Source organism: Cynocephalus volans, chromosome 13 (assembly GCF_027409185.1).
Source record: "Cynocephalus volans isolate mCynVol1 chromosome 13, mCynVol1.pri, whole genome shotgun sequence".
Lineage (NCBI taxonomy): Eukaryota > Metazoa > Chordata > Mammalia > Dermoptera > Cynocephalidae > Cynocephalus > Cynocephalus volans.
In genome coordinates, this window is record NC_084472.1 from 17531094 (window position 1) to 17544997 (window position 13904).

At 36.3% G+C, this 13904-nt stretch overlaps 1 protein-coding gene and 1 pseudogene across 3 annotated transcripts in view; one reads left to right on the plus strand and one right to left on the minus strand.

Annotated features, from left to right (window-relative positions):
• Positions 1-13904, minus strand: part of ROCK1 (Rho associated coiled-coil containing protein kinase 1) — a 129538-nt gene that overhangs the window by 66818 nt on the left and 48816 nt on the right. The gene's annotated exons all lie outside the window — the stretch shown is intronic.
• On the plus strand, positions 1179-4895 carry LOC134362105 (probable ribosome biogenesis protein RLP24; annotated as a pseudogene).

Genomic DNA, 13904 nt, shown 5'->3' on the forward strand with positions numbered 1-13904 from the left:
GTAATGACAGCCAAGCTGGGGCCGCTAAAACTCGAGAAGAGGAGGAGAGACCTACAGAGCTCATGAAGGCAGGAGAAGCCGTGATGAGACAAAGAAAGAATTGCTCCCACCATTTCTAGCCCCAGCTGCTTTAAGGCTGGAGCTGGTGAGCACATGGAGAAAGAGCTGGCAAAAGCTACTGCTGTGCCCTTCATATGAAGTTGCTTGATGGTGGCAGGGGAGAAGAGCACCTTGGTGGCCCCAGGCCAGCAAGACCACTACCAGGGTTCCTGTGGACCCAACACAGGAGTGAGGAGCCACAGACAACTGAAAAAAGGAGCGACTCAGAGAATGGTGAGTCACTGCAAGAGATCACCACATGGCCTGTCCTATGGGAAATGTTTGGAATGCAGGTTGTAGGGGAACATTGGGGCACAGCATTGACAGCTGACATGCCGTCCAATCAGCACAGGCCCACTCAGTGTAGACTGGTCAGGAATACAGAACTGCAGAGGGTGCAGTTTGCTGAAAAGACTCAGGCCCAGACCAGAGTTTCCACATAATCCAGGTATACCAGACCTCATGAAACCCAGAAATGCTTACAAGGCCAACAATTAAAACCTGAGCAGCACAAAAGCCTTCCCCCAATAATCAGCAGCAAAGCAGCAATTTAGCTCAACTACCAGGCTCAAGTCCTGGTTCCCTTAGGAAGTTTCCCCATTTTAGAAGTAACCAAATGACAACAAATAGTTCCAGCACACAGTTTAGGTTGATGGAACAGCAAATAATCCAACACAGAACTGAAAGAAAACACAAAATACCCACAGATCAGACACAAAGTTTGATATTATACAGTAAAGGTCTAACACCACCAAAGAACCCCTATAAAACATAGAAGGACCGGAAGCCCCCTAAGCTCCCAAGCCAGGGAGTGGGGAAGGCCATAGGTCCCAGCCATGCCCTCCCAGCAGCGACTCACCCAGCCCAGTGACACCGCCAGGCCACCACTGGAAGCACCTTGGGCTCCTGAGCTGGGGTGGTGGGGGGCCAAGGGCCTCAGCCACATCCCCCCCACATCTGCAACCAGCCTAGCGATGACCACTGAGCCACTGCCAGAAACACCTCAGGCTCCCAAGCCAGGGTTGTGGGGGGCTGAGGGTCTCAGCCATGCCCCCCCGACATCTGCAACCAGCCCAGCAATGACCACAGAGCCACCACCAGAAGTGTCCCAGACTCCAAGCTGGGGAGGTAGGGGGCTAGGGCCTTGGTCACACTCTGCCAACATCTGCAACCAGCCCAGTGATGACTACTGGGCCGCTGCTGAAAGTGCCTTGGGCTCCTGAGCCGGGGCAGTGGGAGGCCAAGGGCCTCATCCATGCCCCCCATCATCTGCACCAAGCCCACTGATGACCACTGAGCTGCTGCTGGAAACACCCTGGGCTCCTGAGCTGGGGTGGTGGGGAGCCAAAGGCTTCAGCCACACCCTCCTGACATCTGCATCCAACCCAGCAACAACCACGCCACTGCTGAAAGCACCCTGGTCTCCTCTGCCAGAATGAAGGAGGTGACATGGGCCTCAACCATGCTCTCCCTTTTCCCTCCTTCTTCCACCCTATTTCCCTCAAGCTTCCCTTCTCCCCCTCTCCCCACAACTGGTCCGCAACATCTTAGAATGTAAAAAAAACATTAATAATTTTTTTTAAAGTAACAACAGAGAGAAAAGAGATATTCCACATTTACTTTCATTAACGTCCAAGAGAATTTCCTGACTAGACAGTACTAGCTTCCTAATAATAATAACTGCCTAATTTGTAAAGTGAGTGAGAAAGAGAAAAAAAGGCTGCTACCCCTTGGGTATTACATAAGTCAATTATGGTCTTGGTGTAAATTTTACTTTAAAACAGTGGTTCTCAATCAGAGTCAGTTTTGCCCCCTGGGAAAATTCAGCAATCTCTGGGTATATTTTTGGTTGTCAGGAATGAGGGAAAGGTGCTACTGGCACCTAATGGGTAGATTCCAGAAATGCTGCTAAACATACAATGTTCAGGACTACCCAACAAAAAAGATTTATCTGATCAACTGCTGAGGCTGAAAAACCATGCTTTAAAATTATCATATAAGGGAAATAAAGGGCATCCAGATTGGAAAAGATGAAGTCAAACTGTCCCTGTTTGCAGATGACATGATCCTATATATCGAACAGCCTAAAACCTCTACAAAAAAACTGTTGGAATTGATAAATGATTTCAGCACAGTAGCAGGATACAAAATCAACACACAAAAATCAGTAGCATTTCTTTTCTCCAATAGTGAACATGCAGAAGGAGAAATCAAGAAAGCTTGCCCATTTACAATAGCCACCAAAAAAATAAAATACTTAGGAATTGAGTTAACCAAGGAGGTGAAAAATCTCTATAATGAGAACTACAAACCACTGCTGAGAGAAATTAGAGAGGATACAAGAAGATGGAAAGATATTCCATGCTCTTGGATTGGAAGAATCAACATAGTGAAAATGTCCATACTACCCAAAGTGATATACAAATTCAATGCAATCCCCATCAAAATTCCAAAGACATTTTTCTCAGAAATGGAAAAAACTATTCAGACATTTATATGGAACAATAAAAGACCACGAATAGCCAAAGCAATGCTCAGCAAAAAAAATAAAGCTGGAGGCATAACACTACCTGACTTTAAGCTATACTACAAAGCTATAATAACCAAAACAGTATGGTACTGGCATAAAAACAGACACACTGACCAATGGAATAGAATAGAGAATCCAGAAATCAACCCACACACTTACTTCCATCTGATCTTTGACAAAGGCACCAAGCCTATTCACTGGGGAAGGGACTGCCTCTTCAGCAAGTGGTGCTGGGATAACTGGATATCGATATGCAGGAGAATGAAACTAGATCCATACCTCTCACCGTATACTAAAATCAACTCAAAATGGATTAAGGATTTAAATATACACCCTGAGACAATAAAACTTCTTAAAGAAAACATAGGAGACACACTTCAGGAAATAGGACTGGGCACAGACTTCATGAATACGACCCCAAAAGCACGGGCAACCAAAGGAAAAATAAACAAATGGGATTATATCAAACTAAAAAGCTTCTGCACAGCAAAAGAAACAATTAAAAGAGTTAAAAGACAACCAACAGAGTGGGAGAAAATATTTGCAAAATATACATCTGACAAAGGATTAATATCCAGAATATATAAGGAACTCAAACAACTTTACAAGAAGAAAACAAGCAACCCAATTAAAAAATGGGCAAAAGAGCTAAGTAGGCATTTCTCTAAGGAAGATATCCAAATGGCCAACAGACATATGAAAAAATGCTCAACATCACTCAGCATCCGGGAAATGCAAATCAAAACCACATTGAGATACCATCTAACCCCAGTTAGGATGGCTAAAATCCAAAAGACTATGAACAATAAATGCTGGCGAGGCTGCGGAGAAAAAGGAACTCTCATACATTGTTGGTGGGACTGCAAAATGGTGCAGCCTCTATGGAAAATGGTATGGAGGTTCCTTAAACAATTGCAAATAGATCTACCATACGACCCAGCCATCCCACTGTTGGGAATATACCCAGAGGAATGGAAATCATCAAGTCGAAGGTATACCTGTTCCCCAATGTTCATCGCAGCACTCTTTACAATAGCCAAGAGTTGGAACCAGCCCAAATGCCCATCATCAGATGAGTGGATACGGAAAATGTGGTACATCTACACAATGGAATACTACTCAGCTATAAAAACGAATGAAATACTGCCATTTGCAACAACATGGATGGACCTTGAGAGAATTATATTAAGTGAAACAAGTCAGGCACAGAAAGAGAAATACCACATGTTCTCACTTATTGGAGGGAGCTAAAAATTAATATATAAATTCACACACACACATACACACACACACACACAAACCGGGGGGGGGGGGGGGAAGAAGATATAACAACCACAATTATTTGAAGTTGATACAACAAGCAAACAGAAAGGACATTGTTGGGGGGGAGGGGGGGGAGGGAGAAGGGAGGGAGGTTTTGGTGATGGGGAGCAATAATCAGCTACAATGTATATCGACAAAATAAAATTTAAAAAAAAAAATTATCATATAAGGAAGATTTTAAAGAGGTGCAGAGCAAACACAAGTATGCTACATGTTCTCTTGCTGTTTTTGAACCTAGTCTTTTTGTAGGTGACATACTATATCAGAGTAATTTTAAAATGAGATAAATTGTATCAGTTTAAATTCTGAGATACAAGTGGGGGAAGTTATAGGAAAGTTATAGAAGTAATTCTGGTTTTAAGTGAAGATGTTTAGGCTTTATATAACACCATACAGTCACTTCAGAACTCAAGAATAAGCTCTTAAGCTTGGTATTTGGTAAGTGGGGATCCACATGGGTTCAACACACAAATCAAGAAGTGCTATTTCTGTTCAGGGCCCATCTACCCTGGCCACAGCTTGACGTTCATTGACAACAATTCCAAGGTACTTTCCCAATATCTTAGAAACTTTAAAAAGAAGCACAATCCTCACAAGGTCAGGTGGACTAAAGCATTCTGAAAACCAGGTAGAAAAGAGCTTACAGTGGATAATTCATTTGAATTTGAAAAATGTAGAAATGAACCTGTCAAATACCAGAGAGCTATGGAATAAAAGTAATGATGCAACGAACAGAGTCAAATAGACGAAACAAAAATGCCAAGCTAAATTTATAATGAACAAATTGAAGAAAAATAAAGAGCTACAGAAAGTTCAGGACATCAAAGAAGTCAAATAAAACATCCATCTTATCTTGCCCCTGTTGCAGGCAAAGGAAAGCAGTTGGAAGAAAAAAATGGTACAGCAGTTACAAGAGGATGTGGACATGGAAGATGTTTCTTAAAAATTTCACTGTCTGTAACCATTTCTATATATACATTTGAAAATCTCCTTTAGAGACAGAACTTCTAAGTTATTGATTTAATTTTTACATAAAGTCACTCAAATGAAAGGTGATTAAAAATATATCTCTCTTGCATTGCTTTGTGCAGCACATCAGGTATTACGGATGCTAGACTACATCTCAATGTTAAATCTTCAGGATTGATGTGCTTACGTAAACATGAAAATTCTGTTTGTAAATACAGAAGTGAATTGTGGAAATAAAATGGTCATGCCATTTGGATAATGGCACTAGGTAGCATTTCTATTGTAACTAATGATAAAAATTCATGGCTAGTGATATATAAAAATTTTTTTTCTTTGCAGTAAAATATTCCTTTAATAAATGTTATACAGAAGGTGGATACAACAAAGAACTAACAATTTGTATGTCAGCCTCAAATATCTTTTACTTTCATTTCAGTATTTCCTGTTTATTAGGGTCTTAGATTGAGTATAACGGCCTTGTATAATGAAGTCTAATTATGCTGGATTGTTTTGATTTGGTTTAACTGTTCTGATAACTCTTGTGGATGCTGGGGATGAGAGCTGCATAATCTTTGCCTGAAATGCCACTATATAATTTCTACTTTGGAGAATGCTCAATTCTAACTTGTGATTTCTAGTAAATCAAGCTTTATTTTTATAGCCTTGTAATGATCTAGAACAAGAAGAATCCAAATGGCTTTTAAAATTTGTTCTGTGGTTTTCTTTTAAAAAGCTCCTGTTTTTGGAAAACAGAATTTATGGGTAGAACATCTGTCCATTATTTGCTCACAAAATAAAACCATTTCTAAAGAAAAAAAAGAGAATAGGATAAGAATAAGGATAAACACAACTTTCCTGAATTACCATCAATACATAAAGCATTCAATTTACTAAAAAATTAGCTTTCACTAAGTAACTGATAATCTAGGAATCATGTTACATAAAAAAGAATTCAGGTGACGTCACCAAAAATGGAAGAGTAGGGAACTCTGCAAACCCATACTTCCACGGAAGCAATCACTGAGCTGGCAAAAATGATCAGAAGCAACTTTTTGAGAATTCTGGAATCTAATACACAGTTAAAAAAACAAAACAAAACAAAACCCTCCCCACAACAAACAGGGGCGTACTTAAGGAACAAAGAGTCTGCTAAATCTTGATGTTTAAGAAAATCTCTGTTACTGGCTGAAATAACAGAATGGAGACTTCAGCAATCACACAAGCCAAAGAATACAGACTTTGCAAAAATAGTTTGGGAAAGTCACTAAAAAAGTCAATGACTGCAGCCCACAACAAGCAACAACAGCAAGCCCTGGGATGGGGAGAAATCTGATTTCCAGAGTTACAACATTATAATATTCAAGAAGTCCAGTTTAAAACAAAAAATTACAAAGCAAGTAAAGAAACAAGAAAGTATGGTTCATTCATAGGGAAGTTTTAAAATGACAGAGACTATCACTGAAAAACCCCAGACATTGGATTTACTACAGAAAACCTTAAAATAAACTTTCTTGAATGTGTTCAAAGAGCTAAAGGAAAAGAAGGACAAAAAACTAAAGGGAACCCAGAGGATGATGTCTTAACAAACAGAAAACATCAAGAAAGAGATAGCAAAACTAACCAAATTCTGGTGCTGAAAAATACAACAGCTGAAATTAAAATTTCACTACAGGGGTTCAATAGCAGATCTGAACAGGCAGAAGAAAGAATCAGTTATCTTGAAGACAGAATGCTGAAATTATCAAGTGAGGAACAGAATGAAAAAGTGAAAAGCCCCTAAAGGAATTGTGGGATACCATTAATCAGACCAAGACCAACATAAGCATCATGGGAGCTTCAGAAGGAGAGGTGAGAAGAAGGCAGAAAGAATATTTGAAGAAATAATGGCCTAAAGCTTCCTAAATCTGATAAAATATTTGAATTTACACATACAAGAAGCTGAACAATCTCCAAATAAGAAAAACTCCAGAAGATCCACATGAAGACACATTATAATCATACATTGTAATCAGATTGCTCTAACTCCAAGATATATGAAGAAAAAAAGAACCTCAGTAAAGGTAACTACATAGATAAATATAAAAGCCAGTACTGTTGTATTGTCAGTTTGTAACTGTGCTCTTTCCCCATATAATTTAAAAGACAAATGCATAAAACAATAATTATAAACCTGTTATGAGCAAACAATACACAGAGATTTAATTTGTCACAATAACAACATAAAGGGAAAGTAGTGTATATGTACAGAAGCAGTTTTTATATGCTACTAAAAGTAAATTGGTATCAATTCAACCTAGACTGTTATCAATTCAGTAATCCCCATGTTAACCAACAAGAAAATGACTAATGGAAATGAAGAGGGAATCAAAATAGTGTATTAGGAAAAACATTAAACACAAAAGAAGACAGTAATACAGGAATTGAAGAACAAAAAGAAAATACAGGACATATAAAAGTAGGAAAACAGCAGCTCTTTTCTTATCGGCATTTGTGTTAAATTTAAATGGATTAAACTCACCAATTAAAGGGCAGAGATTGGGAAAATGTAATAAAAAATGATCCAAGTATATACTGTCTACAGAGACTCACTTTAGAGCCATAGATATAAATAGGTTGAAAGGAAAAGGAGAGAAAAATATATTCCATGCAAAAGAGAGCCTATATTAATTTCAAACATAATCAATTTTAAGTCAAAAACTGTTAAAAAAGGGAAAAAAAGGGCATTGCATATTGATAAAAGGCTCAATCTGTTAAGAAAATATTGTAATTACAAACATATATGCATCCAACACAGCCCCAAAATATATAAAGCAAAAATTGACATGAATGTGGAAATAGACAGTTCTAAAATAAAAGTTGGACTCCTCAATAACCTACTCTCCATAATGAATAGAACACATAAACAGAAGTACAATAAGAAAATACATTTGAACAACTCTATAAACCAACTAGATGTAACAGATATATATAGACCACTCCATCTAACAACAGAATATACATCTTTCCAAAATACACATGGGACATTCTCCAGGACAGACTACGTTAGGCTAAAAACCAAGTCTTAATAAATTTAAAAAGACTGAAATCATACAAAGTAAATTCTCCAACCACAATGAAAAGAGACATAAATTAATAATAAAAGTAAAATTGGAAGTTTCACAAATATGTGGAAATTAAAATACTCTTAAACCACCAACGAGTGAAAGAAGAAATCACATGGACAGTAGAGAAAATATTTTGAGATGACTGAAAATGAAAACATACCAAAACTTATGGGATTCAATGAAAGCAGTGCTCAGGGGGAAATCTTAGCTGTAAATGCCTACATTCAAAAAACAAGAAAGATCTCAACTCAACAACCCAACCTGATACCATAAGGAATTTTAAAAGAAAAGCAAACTAAACTCAGAACTCACAGAAGGAGGCTAGCCAGTTAGCTCAGTTGGTTAGAGCACAGCCTTATAACACCCCAAGTCATGGGTTCAGATCCTGTGACCAGGTACTGGCCAGCCACCAAAAAAAGAAAAAAAAAAGCTAGCAGAAGGAAAGAAATAAGAAAGATTAAAGTGCAGATAAACAAAATAAAGAATAGAAAAATCAATAATGAAAATTAACAAAACCAAAAGTTGGTCCTTTACAAAGATCAACAAAATTGACAAACCTTTCATTGGAATAAAGAGGAAGAAAAACCAGAAATACAAACAACTAAAAGAGAAAATGACAGTGGGTCATAACTGTCAGCTATATAGAAATAAAACAGATTAAAGGAAATACTATAAATGATTATACACTGACCAATTAGATAACCTAGACAAAACAGACAAATTCCTATAAACACAGACTATTAACACTTACTCCAAAAGAAATAAAAAAATCAGAATATACCTGAAACAACAGATTGAATCAATAATCAAAAATGTCCCAACATCAAAAAGTCCAGTATCAGATGACCTCATTGGTGAATTCTACCAAACATATAAAGAAGAATTAACACTGATCCTTCTCAAACGCTTATAAAATATAGAAGAGGAGGGTATACTTCCTAATTAATTCTATGAGACCAGCATTGCCCTGACACCAATGACGAACAAAGATAACAAAAAAAAAAGAAAACTACCAATTAATACTCTTTATGAATACAGATGCAAAAAATCTTCAACAAAACAGTAACAACCTGAACACAACAGCATATTAAAAGGATTATATACCATAAATATGTAAAATTTTTACTTGGTAAAATATTATACCATAAATATGTAAAAATTTTTACTTAGTAAAAAACTAAAAAAAAAATTTTTTTAAATGGACTCTGACCAAGTGGGATTTATGCCACAGTGCTTCAGCATATGAAAATCAATCAGTATAATACATCACATAAATAGAGTGAAGAAAAAAAATCCTACAAGATTATTTCAAGAGACACAGAAAAAGCATTTGACAAACCCAACATCCTTTTCATGATAAAAACATATGGCCAACAAGGAATAGAGGAGAATTTCCTCAGTATGATAAAGGGCATTAATGACAATCCCACAATTTAACATTATACTCAATAGTGAAAGATTGAAAGCTTCCTCTCTGTGATCAGTAACAAGGATGACCACTTTCACCACTGCTATTCAACACTGTACTGGAAATTCTAGTCAGAGCAATTAGACGATAATGAAAAATAAAAGGCAAGCAAATTGGAAGGAATGAAGTAAAACTATTCTATTCACAGATGACATAATCCTATGTATAGGAAATCCTACCTAAAGAATCCAAAAACCATGTATTAGATGTAATGAACAAATTCAACAAAGTTGCAAGTTACAAGATCAGGGGAAAAAGCTTTATTTCTATACGCTAGCAATAAGTAATCCGAAAAGGAAATTAGCAATTCCAGGGACTAGCAGAACAAGATGGCCGACAAGAAGGAGACATTGTTCATCTCTCCCACAAAGAAAGAATGCATCAAATGCGCAGCTATATTTGGATGAGAAGAATGAAAGGATGGAGTTGTAACACATAGAGTGAGTAGCAGAGACACTAGTGAGTGCAGAAACTCAGCCACAACGAGACAGGAAAAATTAGTGCAGCCATTATGGAAAACAGAATGGAGATTCCTCAAACAACTACAGATAGAACTGCCATACGATCCAGCAATCCCACTGTTGGGTATATGCCTGAAGGAATGGAAATCGTCATGTCAAAGGGATACTGGCACTCCCATATTTACTGCAGCTCTATTTACAATAGCCAAGTTATGGAATCAACCTAAATGTCCATTGACAGACAACCAGATAAGGAAGATGTGGTATATATACACAATGGAATATTACTCAGCCATAAAAACGAATGAAATTCTGCCATTCACAGCAACATGGATGAGCTTAGAGAAAATTATGTTAAGTGAAATAAGCCAGGTACAGAAAGAGAAATGCTGCATGTCCTCACTCATAAGTGGGAGGGAGGGAGGGAACAATTCCATTTAAAATAGCATCAAAAAGAATTAAATACCTAGGAATAAATTTATCCAAGGAGATGTAAGACTTGTACATTGAAAACAAGGCTTAAAGAAATGGGGAGACATCCTGGGTTCACATATTGGAAAACAATATTGTTAAGATGGCAATAATACCCAAAGTGATTTATATATTCAATGCAATCTCTATCAAAATCCCAATGTCCTTTTCGACATACATGGGAAAATCTCATCCTAAAATTCACATGGAATCTCAAGTGATCCCAAATTGCCAAAAGAATTTTGAAAAAAGAGCAACAAAGTCGAAGGACTCACATTTCCTGATTTCAAAACTGACTACGATAAAGCTACAGTAATCATAACACTGTGTTACTGGCATAAAGACAAGCATATACCCACCAATGGAATACAATAGAGAGCCCAGAAATAAACCCTCAAATGTATGGTCAAATGATTTTCAACACAACGGTACCAAACCATTCAATGGGGAATGGACAGTCTTTTCCACACATGGTGTGGGGAAAACTGGATATCCACATGCTAAAGAATAAAGTTAGGACCCTACCTCCCACCATATACAGAAATTAACTCACAATGGATCAAAGACATAAATATAAGAGCTAAAACTATAAAATTCTTAGAAGAAAACAGGGAGAAAGCTTCCTGACAATGGATTTGGCAATGATTTCTTGAATATGACACCAAAAGCACAGGCAACAACAGAAAAAATAAACTGGACTTTATTAAAATTAAAAACTTTTGTGCACCAAAGCACTCCAACAGAGTGAAAAGGCAGTCCAGAGAATGAAAACATTTGCAAGTCATAAATCTGATAAGGGAATAATATCCAGAACATATAAAAAACTCTTCCAACTCAACAACAACAAAACAAACCAATTCGAAATGAGCAAAAGACTTGAATAGAACTTTCTCAAAAAAGATATACAGATGGCCAATAAGCACAAGAAAAGATGTGGAGAAATTGGACTGGCATGCAGTGCTGGTGGGAATGTACAATGGTGCAGCTGCTGTAGATAACAGTATGGTGGTTCCTCAAAACACTAAACAGAACTATCATATTTTCCAGCAATTCCACTTCTAGGTATATGCACAAATAAATATAAAACAGGGATACTCACAGAAATACTCCATATACAGGTAGATATAGATAAAATATCCATGATATAATATGGAAAGTAGATATTTATGTACAGTAATGTTCAAAGCAGCATTATTCACAATAGCTAAACGTTGAAGCAATCTAAGTGTCTAGCAATGGACAAATGAATAAACATAATGTGGCATATAAATACAATGGAATATTATTCAGCTCTAAAAAGGAATGAAATTATGATACATGCTACAACATAGATGGACCCTGAAGACATTATGCTAGGTGAAATAAACCAGTCACAAAAAGACAAATATTGTTGCATTCTACTTAAATGAGGTACCCTGAATAGTCAAAATTCATAGAGATAGAAAGTAGAATAGTGGTTACTATGGGTTGGGGAAAGAAGGGAATAGAGAGTTATTATTTACAGGGTAAAGAGTTTTAGCTTGGGATGATAAAAAAAGTTCTGGAGATGGATAGTGGTGATGGTTTTAAGACACTGTGAATATACTTTATGCCACTGAACGGTACAGGTAAAAATGGTTAAAATGGAAACCTTTATGTTATGTATACTTCACATAACATAAAAAGATAAAAAGACACAATTTTGTTAAAAGTTTATTAAAAAAAAAAATCCATTATAATACTGAAAAAGTCTAAACTCCTGGGCTGACTGGTTAGCTCAGTGGGTTAGAACTCATTGTTATAACACCAAGGTCAAGGGTTTGGATCCCCATATTAGCAAACTGCCTTAAAAAAAAAAAAAGGAAAAAAAAAGTCTAAACCCCCAAGTTAAAGAGCCCTGAAATTTGCTAGGCACTATATTCTTTATTCATGAAACCCACAATGATAACCTCTCCCATGAGAATGTAAAATTCTAAAAGAGAGGATACTAGTCTTGATTACTCCATAGAACCTAGAATAGTATATCTGTGTATACAGACAATGAGTTTTGTTTGTTTTTAACTAAACCGAAAATTTACTACATGAGCTGACAGAACCAGTTAATATCTTCTATATTTCCCAACAGCTCTAGGCGGGTTGAATAATGGCAAATGTTATATCTCAAATAAGATAATGAATGGCAAAGTATTTTGCATGTTACCACATTATATTTAACACAGTATTATTAGCAATGTTATTATATGTACTAAATGTTTTCATTTTCTTTTCCTCAAAATTTAACTGCAAACAAGTGTCAACTCTCTACAGTTCCGATTTGTATAATGCATAGGTGGAAATCTTTAAGTGGTACACAGTACTCCAAAAGGCTTTGGAGTCAAAGAGACTTAGACTTGAATTCTGGACATTGTCATTTGCTTGAACTGTGACCTGTAGCAAGTTATTTGGGTCTTTTAATTTCTTTTGTCTTCTATCCTTAACCTTACTCTTGTCACTTTGATTCTACCTCAAATGAGTGGAAAGTAATTTTACAATCTTAATCCTTTGTGCCTCTAAATTAGGGTGAATGAGATAGGGAAACTCATAGAAACTCCGACAAAAATCAAGCTATTCTGTACCCTGCTTCCACACCACCAAGGAACACAAGGTGAAGATTAATTGCCATTATAACTTGGAGACATGTTATGTGGTAAAACAACCAAAAGAACTATTATTTGTGTAAAGAAAAAAAAAAGCAATTTTGCCAAAGAAAATTGGAGGGTCAAAATAAATAAATAAAAGGAATAACTGTTACATAATTTTTAAAAACTTAGCAGGTCAGAGAGGTCAGTTCAGAATAAAAGTATTCTTGGTATTTTAGGGGTGGGAAGTGAATAAGGGATAGGAGAAGGGAAGGGGAAGAAAAAAACAGTAAGTTCTACAGACTTCAATTTTTCTTTCTTTTTTAACAATAACCACAAAGCAGGACCTATAATGATTAGAAAAGCTATCAAAATGTTTACAAGTATGCTAAATCTAACAATACTACAAGAAAACCATAGATAACAATGTAAGTCATAAAAAGATATAGAAATAACAATACTAATAAGGATAAGCATAGAAAATCCTTAAATAAAGTTTGGTTGATTTAAATCAATGAAGTAATTCACTTTGATTTTTCCTTTCATAAATGAAAGTAATTATATTAAGGAGGTACAGCAATATAATAAAATGTCATTGATTTGGACTCCCCAATTTCATGAGATAAGCTCCACAAGGGAAAATATTTCTGTTGGTTTGATCACTGATGTTTTCCCAGTGCCTGAAATAGGATAGTGCTCAGAATATAACAGGTGTTCAATAAATATTTGTTGGCTAAATTACCTCCTCTCCTAATTAATATCAGTTTTTCAGTACATAAGAGGAAATATATCCTTACTGCTTTTCAGAGTGATTTATTGTATGGCTATTATCTATAGTTAGTTATGCATTGCCTAACATTGTTTGAAAATAATTTAAAATAA